The 17,145-nt window shown below is 46.3% G+C and overlaps 1 protein-coding gene across 3 annotated transcripts in view; it reads left to right on the forward strand.

Annotated features, from left to right (window-relative positions):
* Positions 1 to 16,889: 16,889 nt before the first annotated feature.
* Positions 16,890 to 17,145, forward strand: part of TULP4 (TUB like protein 4) — a 309,012-nt gene continuing 308,756 nt past the window's right edge. For 2 of the 3 annotated variants that reach the window (XM_064292791.1, XM_064292782.1), the window contains exon 1: positions 16,890 to 16,972. The gene's annotated coding sequence lies outside the window, so the exon portion shown is untranslated. The remainder of the gene's footprint in view (positions 16,973 to 17,145) is intronic. The other variant, XM_064292784.1, reaches the window with a different exon arrangement.

Here is a 17,145-nt window from a genome sequence, read left to right on the forward strand (position 1 = left end):
TCATTAATATCACATGCAAGTAAAATTTTGCTGAAGATAATTCAAAAATGGTTGCAGCAGTACATTGATGGGGAACTGTCAAAACTTGAAGCCGATTCAGAAGGGGATGTGAAAGAGGGATAGCATTGCTGATATCATATGGATCTTGGTTAAAAGCAGAGAATACCAGAAAGATGTTTACCTGTGTTTTATTGACTATGCAAAGACATTCAACTGTGTGTGTCATAACAAATTATGGATACCATTGCGAAGAATGGGAATTCCAGAACACCTAACTGTGCTCATGCAGAACCTGTACATATTCCAAGATGCAGCCATTTAAACTGAACGAGGGGATGCTGTGTGGTTCAGAATCAGGACAGGTGTGCATCGTGGTTGTAGCCTTTCACCATACTTATTCAATCTATATGCAGAGCAAATAATCTGAGAAGCTGGACTATAAGAAGAACTCAGCATCAGGATTGGAGTAAGACTCGTTAACAGCCTGTATCATGCAGATGACACAACCTTCTTTGCTGAAAGTGAAGAGAACTTGAAGCACTGATGAAAATCAAAGACCACAGCCTTCAGTATGGATTACACCTCAACAAAAAACAAAAATCCTCACACTGGACCAGTAAGCAACATCATGATAAACGGAGAAAAGATTGAAGTTGTGGAGGATTTCATTTTACTTGGATCCACAATCAACATGCAGAAAAGCAGCAGTCAAGAAACTGGACGATGTATTGCATTGGGCAAATCTGCTGCAAAAGACCTCTTTAAAGTGTAAACAGCAAAGCTGTCACTTCGAGGACTAAGGTGTGCCTGACTCAAACCAGGGTATTTTCTATCACCTCAAAAGCATGCAAAACCCAGACAATGAATAAGGAAGATTGAAAAAGAATTGATGCCTTTGAACTATGGTGTTGGCGAAGAATGTTGAAAATACCACAGACTTGCAGAAGAACAAACAAATCTGTCTTGGAAGAATTACGGCCAGAATGCTCCTTAGAAGTGAGGATGCTGAGACTTTGTCTCTAAGACTTTGGACGATTTATCAGGAGGGATCAAAAGGGCGGCGCCAAGATGGCAGAGTAGTCAGGTGCTTCCTGTGGTCCCTCTTACAACAAAGACCTGAAAAGGACAGTGACTTGATTATATATGACAATCTAGGAGCCCTGAACATCAAAGACAAAGTTAAGGAGTCAGACTGAGAGGCAGAGAATGGAGAGACAGTTCAGAAGCAGCGAGGATTTGCCAGACCTTGCCCGGCCGGCGCCCTGCCGGCTAGATTGGCCAGTGCTTTCAGGCTGAGGTAAGCAGTAGTTCTAGGGATGTGTCTTCCACACTAGGGGACATCGAGTGGCAGAGAGTCTGCTCAAGCCTCGGGAACCAGGGAGAAGGGGCACTGAATCTGCGAAAGTTTAGGGCAAGCCTCTAACCTACTGCGTGAGATCAAATAAATCCTTCCCCCCTCTGAAAAGTACCTCTCTCCCATTTACCATTTTTCCCGCTCTGCTCCTGTCCAGGTCAGGCTTCAGCGACTGTCGTGCCCCCTGGGCCAGAAGTGGGACCCGACAGGTACCCCAAGCCATTCTCCTGGCTTTGGAGAAGGAACAAATTAACAAACAGGAAAAAAAGAAAAATCTTCCAGCTGCGCTAAGCCAAACTCAGCACAGGCACAGCCCCTTTGAGTAGAGCACAGGCATAAGGGGTCCACGGACTCTGAATGCCTTTCACCCTTGCCTAGATTTCAGCAGCTGAGGCCCTCATTAGCACAGTACAACAGGGTAAAATACCTGAAGCCTATTTTCAACTGCAACAGCTGAGGGGGAGTGGCAGATTCGTGACATTTGACATCGCCCTGCCCATTAAGCAGCATCCTCTTCTACCCATATCAGGGCTCTGTGGACTGGTGGCTCCACTCACTCCACCTAGCCACCTGTGACAGGTGTATTAGAATAAGTGGTACCTCCCAGTTCCTATAGCCAACCACATTGGGTGTCCAAGGTCCGGTTGCAAAACCCACCCATCTATGCACTCCAGGAAACAGAGACACACTTCCCACCCAGGCACTCAGGGGCAGCTGCCAGCCCCCTACCTTGCTCAGCACATAACCCCCTACTGCAGCCAGGTAACTGTGCCTACTCCAATCACGCCCTGCCAGTCTAGAACTGTAGGTTAGAGCCTGCACCACACACTTGCTGACAGACGACCTGGACACTGGCGCTGAATCCACGCAAGCAAAGTAAACAGACTCCTGGGCTCGCATACCTAGTAACAGCTCTGACCACCTGGTGACAGGACATGAAAGCTTCGAAGACACCAATAATCAAAGTAGCTCACACAACCAGCCTATTTAGGCATATGAAAACAAAACAAAACAAAACAAGTAGCTAGGACACAGTAAAGAGGGATCAGTCCCTGGAGAAGGACATCATGCTCGGTAGAGGGTCAGTGAAAGAAAGGAAGACCCTCAACAAGATGGATTGACACAGTGGCTGCAATGATGGGCTCAAGCATAGCAAGTGTTATGAAGATGGCACAGGACTGGGCAGTGTTTCATTCTGTTGTACACAGGGTCACTAGGAGTTGGAACCTACTAACAGCACCTGATAATAATAAATATAACCATTTATCTCTTTAGTATATTAAAAAAGAAAGAAAGAAAAAGCTCACATACAGAGACTCAGGAGATTCACGTTCTAGTCAGCAAGAGTCATTTTAATTAAGTTCAATCAGCGCAGGAAAAGATGAAGCATTCTACAGTAAGAGCAATATTTTCCAGGTCAACCTCGAGGTCCATGTAAGTGGACCACATACATAGCTTTATTGCTAAAGCTGATTGCATGGTGCGAGCATTATGAGTTTTACTTCTTTGTCACTGATCTCATAGTTGCCCTTGTAGAAACTGATTTAAAATCAAGTCAGAAGGTTTCATATCTCACTAATTTCAGGTTGCTAGGCAACTAGTCCACTTCTCCTCTGCCTCACTTCTGTTCCTCAGGAGACGTAGAAGGTTGGGGTGTATGTAGCATTGGAGACTAACAGAAGACAGATTTTTTTAAAGGAAAGTTATCCAGTTTCTGGAATTCATGTTGCTTTATTTCTCAAAGCCAATTTCTTACTCTGTCTTTCAGCCTTATTAAGAGAAATAAAATCAATATTTCAAATTCTATCTTAGAGAAATGAATGCAAACATATATTTTCTCATCCTCTGAAATTTTTCATGTAACTTCTGTGTTTTTCTTAAAACTAACATCAAAGACAAAAATTTTTATTATTATCATACAATTGATGTTGTTCATTATTGTCACCATGCGTGTTTAGGGTTGCAAGGCAGGAGCCCTGGAAGCTTATGGTTCCCTGTAAGGCACCTTGCCTATATGTACTCAGTGCCTTACTTATCTAGTGCTGCTATTGCAGCACTACCACAAATGGGTGGCTTCAACACACGAGTTCATTTTCTCATAGTTCAGGAGGCTAGAAGTCTACATTCAGAGTGCCAGCTCTAGGGAAAGGCTTTCTCCCTCTGTTGGCTCTGGGGGAAGGTCCTTATCTCTTCCCAGCCTCTGTTCCCCAGTCACTTGGTGATCTCTGTGTGGCTTGACATCCATCTTCCCCGTCTCTGCTCCTAAACAGCTTGGTTTATATCTCAAAGGTAATTGGCTTAAGACACACCCTACACTGATACGGCTCATTAATATAATAAAGAAAACCTTATTCCTAAGTGGGATTACATCCACAAGTTTAAAATCAAACCAAACCCATTACCATCACTCAATTCCTACTCCTGCCTCATAGGATTTCCAAGGGGCGGCTGGTAGATTCAAACTGTCAGCCTTTTGGTCAGCAGCATGAGCTCTTAACCACTGCGCCACCAGGGTTTCCCTCATAAGCATAGGGGTTAGGAACTTGTTATGGATTGAATTGTGTCCCCCCAAAATGTGTGTCAACTTGGCTAGGCCATGATTCCCAGTATTGTGTGGTTGTCCACCATTTTGTGATCTGTTGTGATTATCCTGTGTGTTGTAAATCCTAACCTCTATGATGTTAATAAGGCAGGATTAGAGGCAGTTATGTTAATGTGGCAGGACTCAGTCTACACGATTTGGTTGTATCTTGAGTTAATCTCTTTTGAGATATAAAAGAGAGAAGCAAGCAGAGCATACCACCAAGAAAGAAGTGCCAGGAGCCGAGTGCATCCTTTGGACCCAGGGTCCTGGCACTGAGAAGCTTCTAGACCAGGGGAAGATTGATGACAAGGACCTTCCCCCAGAAATGACAAAGAGAGAAAACCTTCTCCTAGAGCTGGTGGTCTGAATTTGGACTTCTAGCCTTCTGAACTGCGAGAGAATAAACTTCTGTTTGTTAAAGCCATCCATTTGTGGCATTTATGTTATAGCATCACTAGATGACTAAGACAGAATTACAGGACATATTTTGGGGGGATACAATTCAATCCATAACCCTGGACTGTAATTACTCCTTTAGTATGTAATATGAAAACCATTTAGAGGTATGGATTTTTCATCTCATGTATTTTCACTTAAATGAAAATACATGAAAAATAAAAATTTAGACACCTACAAATATTTCTCATTATTAAAATTACTAAATATAGAATCTTCAGCTAGTATATCTCACCTTCCATGTGGGAGACCCGAGTTCAGTCCTGGCCAGTGAGTCTCATGTGCAGCCACCACCTGTCAGTGGGGCCTTTCGTGTTGCTATGACGCCGAACAAGTTGCAGCAATGCTTCCAGACTAAGACTAGGAAGAAAGGCCTGGCAATGCACCTCTGAAAATTATCCACAAAAACCCTATGGATCACAATGGTCTGATCCCATTTTGCGTGGGGTCCAGGTGAGTCAGGAGCCGACTCAATGGCAGCTAAAAGCAACAACTAGTATATCTAATCACTTCACTTAAATATCAGACAATAGCAAGGTAAAGCTAGTTCAACAACTTTTCCGAGCTTGGACTCTTCTCTATCACACGTCTACCAAGTAATTGTACAGTCTACTCATTAATACTGCCAGGAAAGCTCAGTCCCTTTCACGGCAACTTCATCTAGTCCTTCCTTCATTTAAAATACACAGAAATAAATACTAGTTAACATGTGGAACCTTGCCCGCAAATGTCTAGTGTTATTTTATCCCAAACTATTACAGCTTTCATAGGAACAGCTCGTCCATTCATCCACCCATTCCTTCATTTCATTATTTATTCATATATTACTTAGTCACTATCTGCCAAAGTACCGGAGATGAGGATACAATCGTAAACATGAATTTTGCTCTTTTTTCTCCTAAGGTCAAAACCTTTTCTGATGCCAACTTAGAGCTTCAGGACTTCAAGATAGCTTAGCATCTGTTATCACAATGACATTTGTCTTGTACTCTGTTAGCACTCCCAGGTAGGTATTCCTTGTTTGCAGTCAGCTCTCCATCATGAGATTCGGTAATCCAGGCCGTACTCCTCTGGTGGCTCCATTTCCACGGGCCTCCAGCTGGCTGACAAAGGAAGAGAGACGGTGGGGAAGCACACCAATTTCTTAACTGCCTAGGCCAGAAGTAAGGCATAGCACTTCCTCACACATTCCATTGGCAAGCAGCAGTCACGTGGCCCTACTTAGGCAGAAAAGGGCTGGGAAACATCCTTGGCTGGGCAGAGATTTCCTAGTTACAACTCCATTGTACAGAAGGACAAATGGTGCACAATTAGCTGCCTCTGTTTCAACACCCAAAACCCTTGCATTGTTTTGCAACTGTGAGTTAGGTTATTTTAGCATAGATAATTGTTGCTTATAACTGGACTAATAACCAACATCATGATCAGAGAAAAGATTGAAGTTGTCAAGGATTTCATTTTACTTGGATCCACGATCAACGCCCATGGAAGCAGCGGTCAAGAAATCTAAGGATGCATTGCATTGGGAAAATCTGCTGCAAAAGACCTCTTTGAGGTGTTAAGAAGCAAAGATATCACCTTGAAGGCTAAGGTGTGCCTGACCCAAGCCATCGTGTTTTCACTTGCCTCACATGCATGAGAAAGCTGGGCAATAAATAAGGAAAGCTGAAAAAGAATTGACACTTTTGAATTATAGTGTTGGCAAAGAATATTGAATATATCATGGACTGGCAGAAGAATGAACAAATGTGTCTTGGAAGAAGTACAGCCAGAATGCTCCTTAGAAGCGAGGATAGCGAGACTTCATCTCACATACTTTGGACACGTTATCAGGATGGATTAGTCCCTGGAGAAGGACATCATGCTTGGTAAAGTAGAGGGTCAGTGAAAAAGACGAAGACCCTCAACGAGATGGATTGACACAAGGGCTGCAACAACGGTCTCAAGCATAACAATGATTGTGAGGATGGTGCAGGACCAGGCAGTGTTTTGTTCTGTTGTACTTAGGGTCTCTACAAGTTGGAACCAACTTGACAGCACCTAACAACAACAACAATCATTGCTGAGACTGCTCTCTTCTGTGGTCTGATACTTACATAGTTCTCTTTCATAGGTACTATTTTTTCATGTAACAGAAATTATTTATTGACTATCTAGTAACTGATATTCTTTAGATAATTAAATAGATATGACTTGGTATTTGTCTCCAATGGTCCTGTTGGCAAACATGACTTGCAGGGTCTGATTCTCAGAATTCACTGTTACAAAGTCCTAAGCTTTTTACTGAGCTAAACTGAAAATTGTTAGCATTTACATAAAAATTAACAATTAAAAATACAGAGATCCTATGGGTATAATCCCATAGTCTTAATCAGGAGATTTAATCTATCTAGGTGTGTATATGTGCTCACCATGTTTTGTCTTTTTTTTTTTTTTTGACATCTGCTTTTTTGGAATGCTGATGACCCTTGTTAACTTCATGAATGACAACTTTATCAGGTTTCATTTTCTAATTCTCATTTAAGTTTTGTCTTGGAACTTCAGTATCTTCACTTGTCAAACGGGGTCACTAAACCACAAACACCTGGAGACATAGGCACGATGGATCTGAAGGGTACGGAGGTCCTCAGAGCTCAGGGCAAATTTAAACAGCTGGGAAGATGCTGCCAGCAAGTAAGAGAAACTGAAGGCGTCAGTGATTTCGTTCTACTTGAGTCAACAATCAATGCCCACTGAAGCAGCAGTGGTGAAACCAAATGGCGTATTGCGTTGGGAAAATCTGCTGCAAAAGACCTCTTTAAAGTGTTAAAAAAAAAAAAAAAAAGCTGTCACTTTGATGACTAAGGTGCATCTGACCCAAGCCATGGTCTTTTCAATTGCCTCTCAGACCTGTGAAAGCCGGACAGTGAAACAGGAAGACAGAAGAATTGACATGTTCAAATTGTGGTGTTGGTGAGGAATATGGACGACACCATGGACTGCCAGAAGCATGAACAAATCAGTCTTAGAAGGAATACAACAGGATGCTCCTTGGAAGGGAGTTGGCGAGACTCCACTTGGAGACGTCATCAGGAAAGACCAATCGCTAGAGAAGGACATCCTGTTTGGTAAAGCAGAGCGTCAGCGGAAACGATGGAAACCCTCCATGAGATGGATTGGCACAACGATGGACTCAAGCGTATCAAGGGTCATGAACATGGGGCAGTGATTCATTCTGTTATACGTAAGGTTGCCATGAGTCGAAGGCGACTCAACAGCGACTAACAAAAACGGCTCAAGTAGTTAGGGGATTTATCATCTCAGAGAAAAGGTTTCAAGCCAATGAAGGCATGCAGGATATATGCCAAGCTTGGCTATTTCGGACACAGGCTGTTGTCTTCTCTCTGCTCTGCGGTCCTTGGGATGTTGGCAGCTTTTCTTGTGGCCACTAGATGGCAGCAGAACCCCCAGCTCCCGCAGCCTCACCTGTAGCAGCGGGACCTCCCTGTTATTCAGTACCCTAGAGAGCTTTGTTTTCTCCTTAATGTGGGTTGTCTGTCAAAATTTACCATTTTATGAGCTAAAACTGAGGACATATTAAAATATTTATCTGTTCACTTGAAATAATAATAAACCTATCATGCTAACCTATTCTTCAAAACCAAAAATTAGTGGGAAGAATGACACTGTTCTGTATTTTTATAAATGTCTGGCTTAAGACAGATGGATTGTCATATCTGCTTCTGCATTCAGTCTGTTTCGGCATGTCACATCAGGTGGCTTCTGGATAAGCCCGGTGTGCATTCAAGAGAGAACGAGGGTGAAACATGCAGATAATGTCCTAGTGTTATCAGGAAAATAGTTTGATCTCACGGACACCCTGAAAACCAGTGGTGGCACAGCTTAGAACCCAGGCCTTGTCACCATGTCTCTTCCCAAACATCCTTTCCAAGGCACCCAACTGTATTCAGAAGTTCTGAATGTGAAGTTCTGGCTAGTTCTTCTAGGTGGTGGTTAAAACAGAAACAAAACAAGATGTAGCAAAGAGGTTATATGTAACCGTTAAGACCGAAGGGTTTCAGCTGTTTGAATCTTTGAGAAAAGTCAGTTTTTGTGCACTACGCTTCAGCTACAAGCCTTATGCCCTGACGCCTTCAGCCTCAAACATTACAGCTCTCAGCTACCGGCCACCACTATGTCTGCTTCCCAGGTAGCAGCCGGGCTCCTGAGATTTGGGTCAAACAATACCTCCCATAGCAGTCTCTTCTCATCTGGAGCAAAAGAGAAACAAGGAAGCCAAAGACTCAGAAAAGAAACTAGTTTATGGGAGCCACGGCTTCATCTTCCCTGAGACCAGAAGAATTCGATGGTGCCCAGGTACCACTAATGGCCATTATGATCAGGGCCCCAATAGGTGAATCCTAAAAGAAGGGGAGAAAAATGTGGAACAGAACTCAAATTCTTAAAAAGTCCAGACTTACTGGATTGGTTGAGACTAGCGGACACGCTGAGGCTATGCCGTGAGCTGAGGCTTAGTGTCTCCGTAAACCTTGAAAAGAGGTTATCTTTTAGCTAAATAACAACGGGTTGGCTCATAAAATAAAGAATATTACCTTTAAATACTGTGGACCTTTTTAAAAAATCATCTATATGAGACCAAATGGTCAACAATTACTCTAAAGCAAAGATGAAAGGGTAAAGGGTCCAGGAAACCAGGTTACTGGAAATGAAACATCCTGAATGGAATGAATGAGAATGTTGATACATTGTAAAAAACGTGACCAACGTCACTGAAGAAAACTTCCCAGCCCCAGGGCCTCCATGGCAGCCTCCCCAACACAGCCCGACCCCCACTCCCATCGCCCTCTGCTTTGCTGTAACTTGGCTCAGAGGTCCCCAGCCCTCCTTGCCCCTGGCCTCGTGCAGGGCCAGCCTGGTCCACGTAGATGCTAAATCCACAGAGGAAGGTGTGGGGGTCATAGATTGCTTTCTTCCCAGAGGACCACCCATCTCTTTTATGAATGGCCCCCCTTTCCCCGCTTGCAGAGATCAATTCTGGAAATCCAGGGGCCAGGCAGATTTTAGGATATTGCCAGAAAAAAGTCTTCCCAAGACAATGGGCAGTTGCTTAACAAAGGCCCCTTCAGTGCCTTTGGAGACCATCAGCAACTCTGCTTAAAGAATCATTGCTGTCCAACTCCGGTTACCTACTCAGAGGGGGCCTGGCCAGAATTCAGGGCTGCCGAAAGGAACCACTAGAGCAATGATGGGGTTGGGAGGAAGGAGAACGATGGTTTGCCTGTGGGTTAGAGCATGGCGAACTGCTCACCCCATTCTTCTCCAGGACAGGGAAGGCAAGGACTAGAAAAACTCTTTTTTTAGTCATCTTCTGTCCTGGTCATCTAGTGCTGCTATAACAGAAATACCACCAGTGGATGACTTTAACAAAGAGAAATTGATTCTCTCACAGTCTAGTAGGCTAGAAGTCCAAATTCAGGGTGTCAGTTCCAGGGGAAGGCTTTCTCTCTCTGTCGGCCCTGGAGGAAGGTCCTTGTCATCAATCTTCCCTTGGTGTGAGAGCACCTCAGCGCAGGAACCTCAGGTCCAAAGGATGTGCTCTGCTCCCAGCGCTGCTTTCTCAGTGGTTTGTGTTTCCCGTCTCTTTGTTTGCTTCTCTCTCTTATATCTCAAAGGTAATTGGCTTAAGACACAGTCTAATCTTGTAGATCTCATCGATATAACTGCCACTAATTCATTGTACTGCATCATAGCGATAGGATTTATCACACGTAGGGAAATCCCATCAGAAGATAAGATGGCAGACACTCATACAACACTGGGAATCCCGACCTAGCCAAGTTGACAGATATTTTGGGGGGACACAATTCAATCCATGACATCTCTCTTTCCCATCTTCTCCCTCTCCAGAGCGAACGGAGCAGTGTTTTTGGTGGCTAGACTTTGGCCTAGGTGTTACTTCTGCTCTGGGAGGCACGAAGCAGGAAGAGGAAGAGGCAGCAGGAAGCTGACTGAGCGCCAGGGAGGATCTTGGCGATGCTCTCCCGTCATCCAGCCCAGCTCACCGGAGGAAGAGGGTGGGCAGCGGTGGGATCCAGATACTGTCTAAGGCTGCCCATTCCTCTGATAAGCATGCTCTTATAAGTCTCCTTCCTGCCCAAACCCCCCCCCCCACACACACACTGGATCTAGTTTGACAGTGCCTAGTCCAAAGTAGAAGGTCAATCAGTGGTTAACAAGGAATAATACTCCCAATAGACCAATCCAAACCAATTGCTGTCCAGTTGATTCTGACTCATAGCGACCCTGTAGGATAGAGTAGAACTGCCCCATAGGGTTTCCAAGCTGTAATCTTTACAGAAGCAGACTGTCACATCTTTCTCCCAAAGAGCGGCTGGTGGGTTTGAACTGCTGACTTTTCGGTTAGTAGCCAAGCACCACTAGGACTCCTGATGGCCACTCCAATCATAGGCTTCCACCATCATAGGTTTCGAAGTCTGTTTTGCTCCAGGTTACACGTTGCCATCTTCTTCAACAGCTATTTATAGACTCATACAATACAGCGTCTGGAGTCCTCCCTGTTCTGGTCGCTGTTCATCGGCTATGCTACCTCCTCTCAATGTGCCCATCGGAGCATCCAGAACTGAGAGCTACAGTGTGGGCAGGCACGGCTCCTGTAGGGTCCAGAGGGACCACGGGATCTCTTTCCTTATTCTGAGTGCTGTTTCTGGTTATGAAATCTCTGCTGGCTCTGGCATTTTTGGCTCTCAGGACACATTAAAAGACAAAAGCTTTGGATCTTATTCTCCAAAAGCTCTGCTCCCTTTGCCATCGATATTTTCTGTCTCTCTGTGCTCCGTTTCCAGTCCTATCCCTGTGCTGAGCCTCTTGGTGGCTGATAGACTTGAGCCAGCAGAAACTTTGGGCTATGTATGGATTCAGTCCCGGCCAGGAGGGAGGGTGGTACCCACCACAGGTGCTGGACTGGACCAGGTGTGGGGTGACCAGGAGGCAAGGAGGAGGCCTGGTGAGGCCTCTGGGTCTTCAGTATCTGGATTCTTGGAGTGAAGTGATGGGGAGAAAGGGGTGGAGAGAAGTGGGGAGAGAAGAGAAGGGAACAAACATCAACCCAAGCACCCTGCTATGATTTCGGATTCCTTGTGCCTTCAGGCCCAGCCCCAGGGTAGGACCGTGGCAGTACCATCTCTACTCTCCTTCACAGCCACATTTGTGGTGGGTTGCCATACAGTTACCAGGACTCCTGTCAGATCCAGAGTGAGCTGACCGAGTGCCCCAAGGCAGGTGTAAAGGAGAGCTGAGCTGTCAAAGATAAGTCGCCGCTCTCTCTAAACTTTTGGGAGCCTGGTAAGGGTAGTAGAAAGTTTTTCTCAAACTTGAACCTAGGAGCAAAGGACAGCCACAGTCATGAACACTGTGTGAGACATTTTTCTTACAGTAACTGTCAGCAGCAATCACTGTATGGTGGATTGGTTTTATCTCTTCAATTGTGCTGCCAAAAATTCGAATATTTTAAAAAAGTATACCTCAAATTGCAACCGATCATGGGGCTGGTGCAGGACCAGGTAGCGTTTTGTTTCATTGTGCATGGGGTCGCCATGAGTCAGAGTGGCTGGCTCGGCAGCTTACCACAACAACAACACACCCCGAACACAGCACAGTGAGAGTGATTGGACCAGCAGGATTTCAAGGGGCAGTGGAAGGACCCCGTTACCAAACCTCCCTCCTCTTGGATCCCAATTGCCTCAGATTTCTAGATAAAAGCATTTTTATTCCATAATTAGAGAAGAAGGGAAAAGCTTAAAAAATGCAAATTCCCAACAGATTTAGTAGATTACTCTAAGTTTCCAGTTATGCGAAGAGGTAGAAGCAGAAGCAGAAAGAAAACAAACGTGGGGTGCCTTCAGTTCTGCAGACAGTGGGCTGCATTTGTTCCCAGCCATGCTTGAAAAAAACAGAGTTTACACAGGTGGACCTCATGCAAGACTATGGTGCTGGGAAAAGAGGGGTTCCAATGTTAGTATTATCTCATTTCGCAGAAGAAAGAACACCTGTGTTAAGTGTGATGGTTAATTTTTTGTGTCTCCTTGGCTAGGCTATGAATCTCAGTGGTTTGGCAGACCTTATGTAATCACCTTCCGTTTTGTGATCTGATGTGATCAGTCAATCAGTGAAAAAAGAGTTTCCTTGGGCATGTGGTCTGCCTCCAGAATATAAATGGATGTTCTGGGAGAGCTTTCTCTCTCTCCTTCCCTCCTTCCCTCTCTCTCGACCCTGCATTCGTTTTGTAGCCTGTTCTCCAGATCTTGGGACTCAGCCTGCAGAAGTCTTTGCCTGCCACCTGACCTATGGATTTTGGATTTGCCGGCCCCCACAATACCGTGGGCCAGCAGAGGTCTCCAGCCTGCCACCTGACCTACAGATTTGGGACTTCCAAACCAAAAACCAAATCCACTGCTTTTGAGTAGATTCCCACTCATAGTGACCATATAGGACAGAGGGCTTCCAAGGTTGTAAATCTTTATGGAAGCAGACTGCCATGTCTTTCTTCCACGGAGCTGTTGGTGGGTTCTAACCGCCGACCTCTCAGCAGCTGAGTGCTTTAACCACTTCTTGACCGGGGTCGTTTGGCGGCTGCCAGCCCACACAGTTGTGAGAGCCATTTCCTTGAAGTAAGTCTCTCTCTCTCTGTTTTTATATTTACATCTCACTGGTTTTGCTCCTCTAGAAAACCCAACTAAGACAGTAAGTCTTGCTGGTATTTGTTAAATCATTTCTATGCTGTTATATAAATATTATTTGTTCAGTCAAGGAAGTTCTTCAACTGCATATTTTTATCTTAACCCTTTCCCTAACTCTTAAAATCTGACAGTACGGGTCAGATTTTTCATAATTTAGGCTTTTGATTTCTGGTCCCAGTTAATTTAATGTGTGTGTTTGTGTAGTCCCTGGGTGGTGCAAATAATTAGTGTGCTTCTCTGAAAGGTTGGAGGTTCAAGTCCACTCAGAGGCACTTTGGAAGAAAGACCTGGCAATCTACTTCTGCAAAACCAGTCTTTGAAAACCCTATCACAGTTCTACTCTAACACACATTGGGTTGCTGTGTGTCAGAGTCAAGTAGACAGCAACTGGCTTTGTGTGTTTGTCTGAAACAGGGAGATTGGTTTTCTTAATATGATATGTATACATCTTAAAGTAATTAGGTTCTGCAATGGTAAGTATTGAGGGTAGAGAGATGTATTTTCTTAGTATACTGTGCATGCATCTTAAAGTAACTCTGTTTTGAAATTGTAAATATTGAGGGCAAGGGCCATACATCTATACTTCTTTGGGTTTTCCCACAGTATTTAGCATAAGGACGAGCTCCCAGCCGAAGCCTAATTACTCATTACATTGAACTGAGTGAGCATTGTCTTTTATGATAAGGTATCCTAAGACCTAAATGATGTTTTATTACTTAAAGCCTTCAGAATTAAATTTAGGGGTTACAACATATTGCTATTAAATAATGCTGGTATTACTACTTCTATCAAATGCGTATTTATGTGCCTGCATGCATGAATGAGGCAAATATTCTTGTTTAAAAATCTGCCTTTTTAAGTCAAAACTATGCCCCAAAACCAGTGCCCTCAAGGACAGAGTAGAACTGCCCCATAGAGTTTCCAAGGAGCACCTGGCGGATTTGAACTGCCAACCCTTTGGTTAGTAGCTGTAGCACTTAACCACTATGTCGCCAGGGTTTTCCAGAACTTGCAGTCAGTGAAAAGTTCAGTGGTTGCCAGGGGATCAGGAAGAAGGGAAGGATGAATAGGTGGAGCACAGGGCGTTTTTAGGGCAGTGAAACTATTCTGTATGATACTGTCACGGTAGACACGTGACATTATACTTTTGTCCAAACCCATAGGACCGTACAACACAAAGAATGAAGCCTAATGTAAACTATGGACTTCAGTGTGTAATAATGTATCCATATTGGTGGTTTATCGATTGTAGCAAATGTGCCACAGGAACGTCAGATAGGAGAAATGACCTGGAGGGGGAAGAACTCTCTGTACTTCCTGCCCGATTTTTCTGTCAACCTAAAATGGCCCTAAAAAAATAGTCGTTAAAAATTACCTTTTAAAAAGAAAAGTGTAGATAGCACCTGTCAACATTTGTAAAATCGTAGGCATGGAATTTCAGAATTTAACGGACTTTCATCCAGCTCTCTCTTTTTTTCTGACAAGCAGAAATTCACAGAAGCAGGAGTTCTTAAATCTGAAGGTGATTTGAAAACTTTTGCAAACAGGCAAAACAGAAAACAGTGCTGAGCTTTGGCAAAGCGTGGCTGCTGGTCTGAACTACATAGAACATTCTATGCCTCAAATCGAGGAAGAAATGATGCTGACCTTGCCTAATTTTTTAAACTACAAATATGTGAAGTCATGCAATAACAATGCTGTTAGTACATGCTGGAAAATGAAGGAAGGATGTATAAGGACATCAATATAGGGGGAAAGGCTGCTAGTTAAAATGATACTATCTTGTCTTTCCTCCAAAAGACCAGCTGAAAAAAAGACACACTACATCTGAGGTCATCAGCATCAAAGGGGCACTCCGATGACTGCTTCTGTGGAGAACCACGCTGGCTCATGTGGTTGTAGTTGGGTACCATCGTGTCAATTCCAGCTCATAATGACCTCTCCCATGTGACAGAGTAGAACTGCCCCATAGTGTTTCCTAGACTGTAATCTTTACAGGAGCAGATTGTCGGGCCTTTTCTTCCCGGGAGCGGCTGGTGGGTTGAAACCAGTTGGCAGCTGAGCACTTAACCATTGCGCCACCAGGGCTCCTTAGTCCTAGCAAATATGTGTTTTCTAGTGGCATCCAACTCAAGACAATGTGGCATTCACTTCCGGCTCAGATTAAGTCCGGGCAATCTGGACATCATCGCTGGCATTATCGGCTGGTAAGGATTGCTCAGCTAAGGGAGGTTCGGACTAGAGTGGCTGCTAAGTGTTTTCCTGGTTGTTCACGCTGCGCAGACCCGAGCGGAGAAGGCTGCCTGGGGTGGGGATGGGTGGGATGAGTGGACGTGTGAGAGTGAGCATTATGTGGTTTGAGCGTGTGGTGTGAGTGTGTGAGTGAGCATTTGTGTGGTGTGTTTGAGTGAGTGTGTGTGGTGTGACTGCTATGTGTGTGTGGCTACGTGCAAGTGTGTAAGCATGTGTGTGTGGTGTGTATGAGTGCATGATTATGTGTGGTGTGAGTTTGCAATGTGTGTGTCTGCGGTGTGTGTGTGCAGCATGAGTACGTGATGTGAGTGTGGTGGTGTGTTAGTGTGTGGTGCGAATGTGAGAGTGTGTGTGGTATGAGTGTGTGGTGTCTGGGTAGTGTGAGTCTGTGTGGTCAGTGTGAGTCTGGGTGGGTACGTCTGTGGTGTGAACATGGGTGTGAACGTGAGTGTGGCTGTGTATGGTGTGAGCGAGTGGTGTAAGTGTAGGCATGTGCGGATGTGTGTGTGTGTTGTATGTGCGTGAATGAATGTGGCTGTGGCTGTGTGTGTGGGTGTGCACGAGTGTGGCTGTGAGTGGATCTGAGTGTGTGGTGTGTGCACGAGTGTGGGTGTGCATGAGTGTGAGTGGTGTGTGGGTGTGCACGAGTGTGGGCATTCACGAATGTGAGTGGTGTGTGTGGGTGTGCACAAGTGTGGGTGTGTGGATCTGAGTGTGTGGTGTGTGTGTGGGTGTGCACGAGTGTGGTGTGCATGAGTGTGAGTGGTGTGTGGGTGTGCACGAGTGTGGGCGTTCACGAGTTGAGTGGTGTGTGGGCGTGCACAAGTGTGGGCGTGCACGAGGGTGAGTGGTGTGTGTGGGTGTGCACGAGTGTGGGTGTGTGTGGATCTGAGTGTGTGGTGTGTGTGGGTGTGCATGACTGTGGGTGTGGTGTGTGTGTGCATCAGTGTGAGTGGTGTGTGTGGGCGTTCACGAGTTGAGTGGTGTGTGGGCGTGCACGAGTGTGGGCGTGCACGAGTGTGTGTGTGTGGATCTGAGTGTGTGATGTGTGTGTGGGTGCGCATGAGTGTGGGTGTGTGGTGTGTGTGTGCATCAGTGTGAGCGGTGTGTGTGGGCGTGCACAAGTGTGAGTGGTGTGTGGGTGTGCAAGAGTGTGTGTGCATCAGTGTGAACGGTGTGTGCGGGCGTGCACGGGGGTGGGTGTGCACGAGTGTGAGCGGTGTGTTCGGGTGTGCACGGGGGTGGGTGTGCGTGAGCGTGTGCAGGGTCCCGCGGGCCCTCCCTCCGCTCTTGGGCCCGGCGAGCAGGAGGAGCAGGCAGCGGGCCGGCACCCCGGGCCTGGGCGCGGAGGGCTGTACGCGCGGCGGGGCGTCCTGGGCGGGGCGCGGGCCCCGGCGGCGCGGGCGGAGCGGCGGCCCCGGGAGGCGCCCCCGCCGGTCATGTGACGCGTCACGTGGCGGCCGCGGCGGGGGAGGCGGAGCCTGGGCGAGACGGGGGAGCGGCGGCGGCGGTGCTGCCGGAGGAGGAGGCGCCGGGAGCCCGGGTGGCCGCCGCCACGGCCCTTCGGAGGTGAGGCGCGCGGGGCGCGGCGGGGCGGCTGTCACAGCGGGGCGCGCCGGGGCCGCCCGAGGGTGTGGGCCCGCGCCCCCCGCCCGTCCCGCCCGGGACCCCCGGGCCGGCGCTCGGGGCGCGGCGGGGACCCCGGCCGGGGCGCGGGGCGGGGCGGGGAGCGCGGGCGGGCG

This window comes from Loxodonta africana, chromosome 1, assembly GCF_030014295.1.
Source record: "Loxodonta africana isolate mLoxAfr1 chromosome 1, mLoxAfr1.hap2, whole genome shotgun sequence".
Classification (NCBI taxonomy): domain Eukaryota; kingdom Metazoa; phylum Chordata; class Mammalia; order Proboscidea; family Elephantidae; genus Loxodonta; species Loxodonta africana.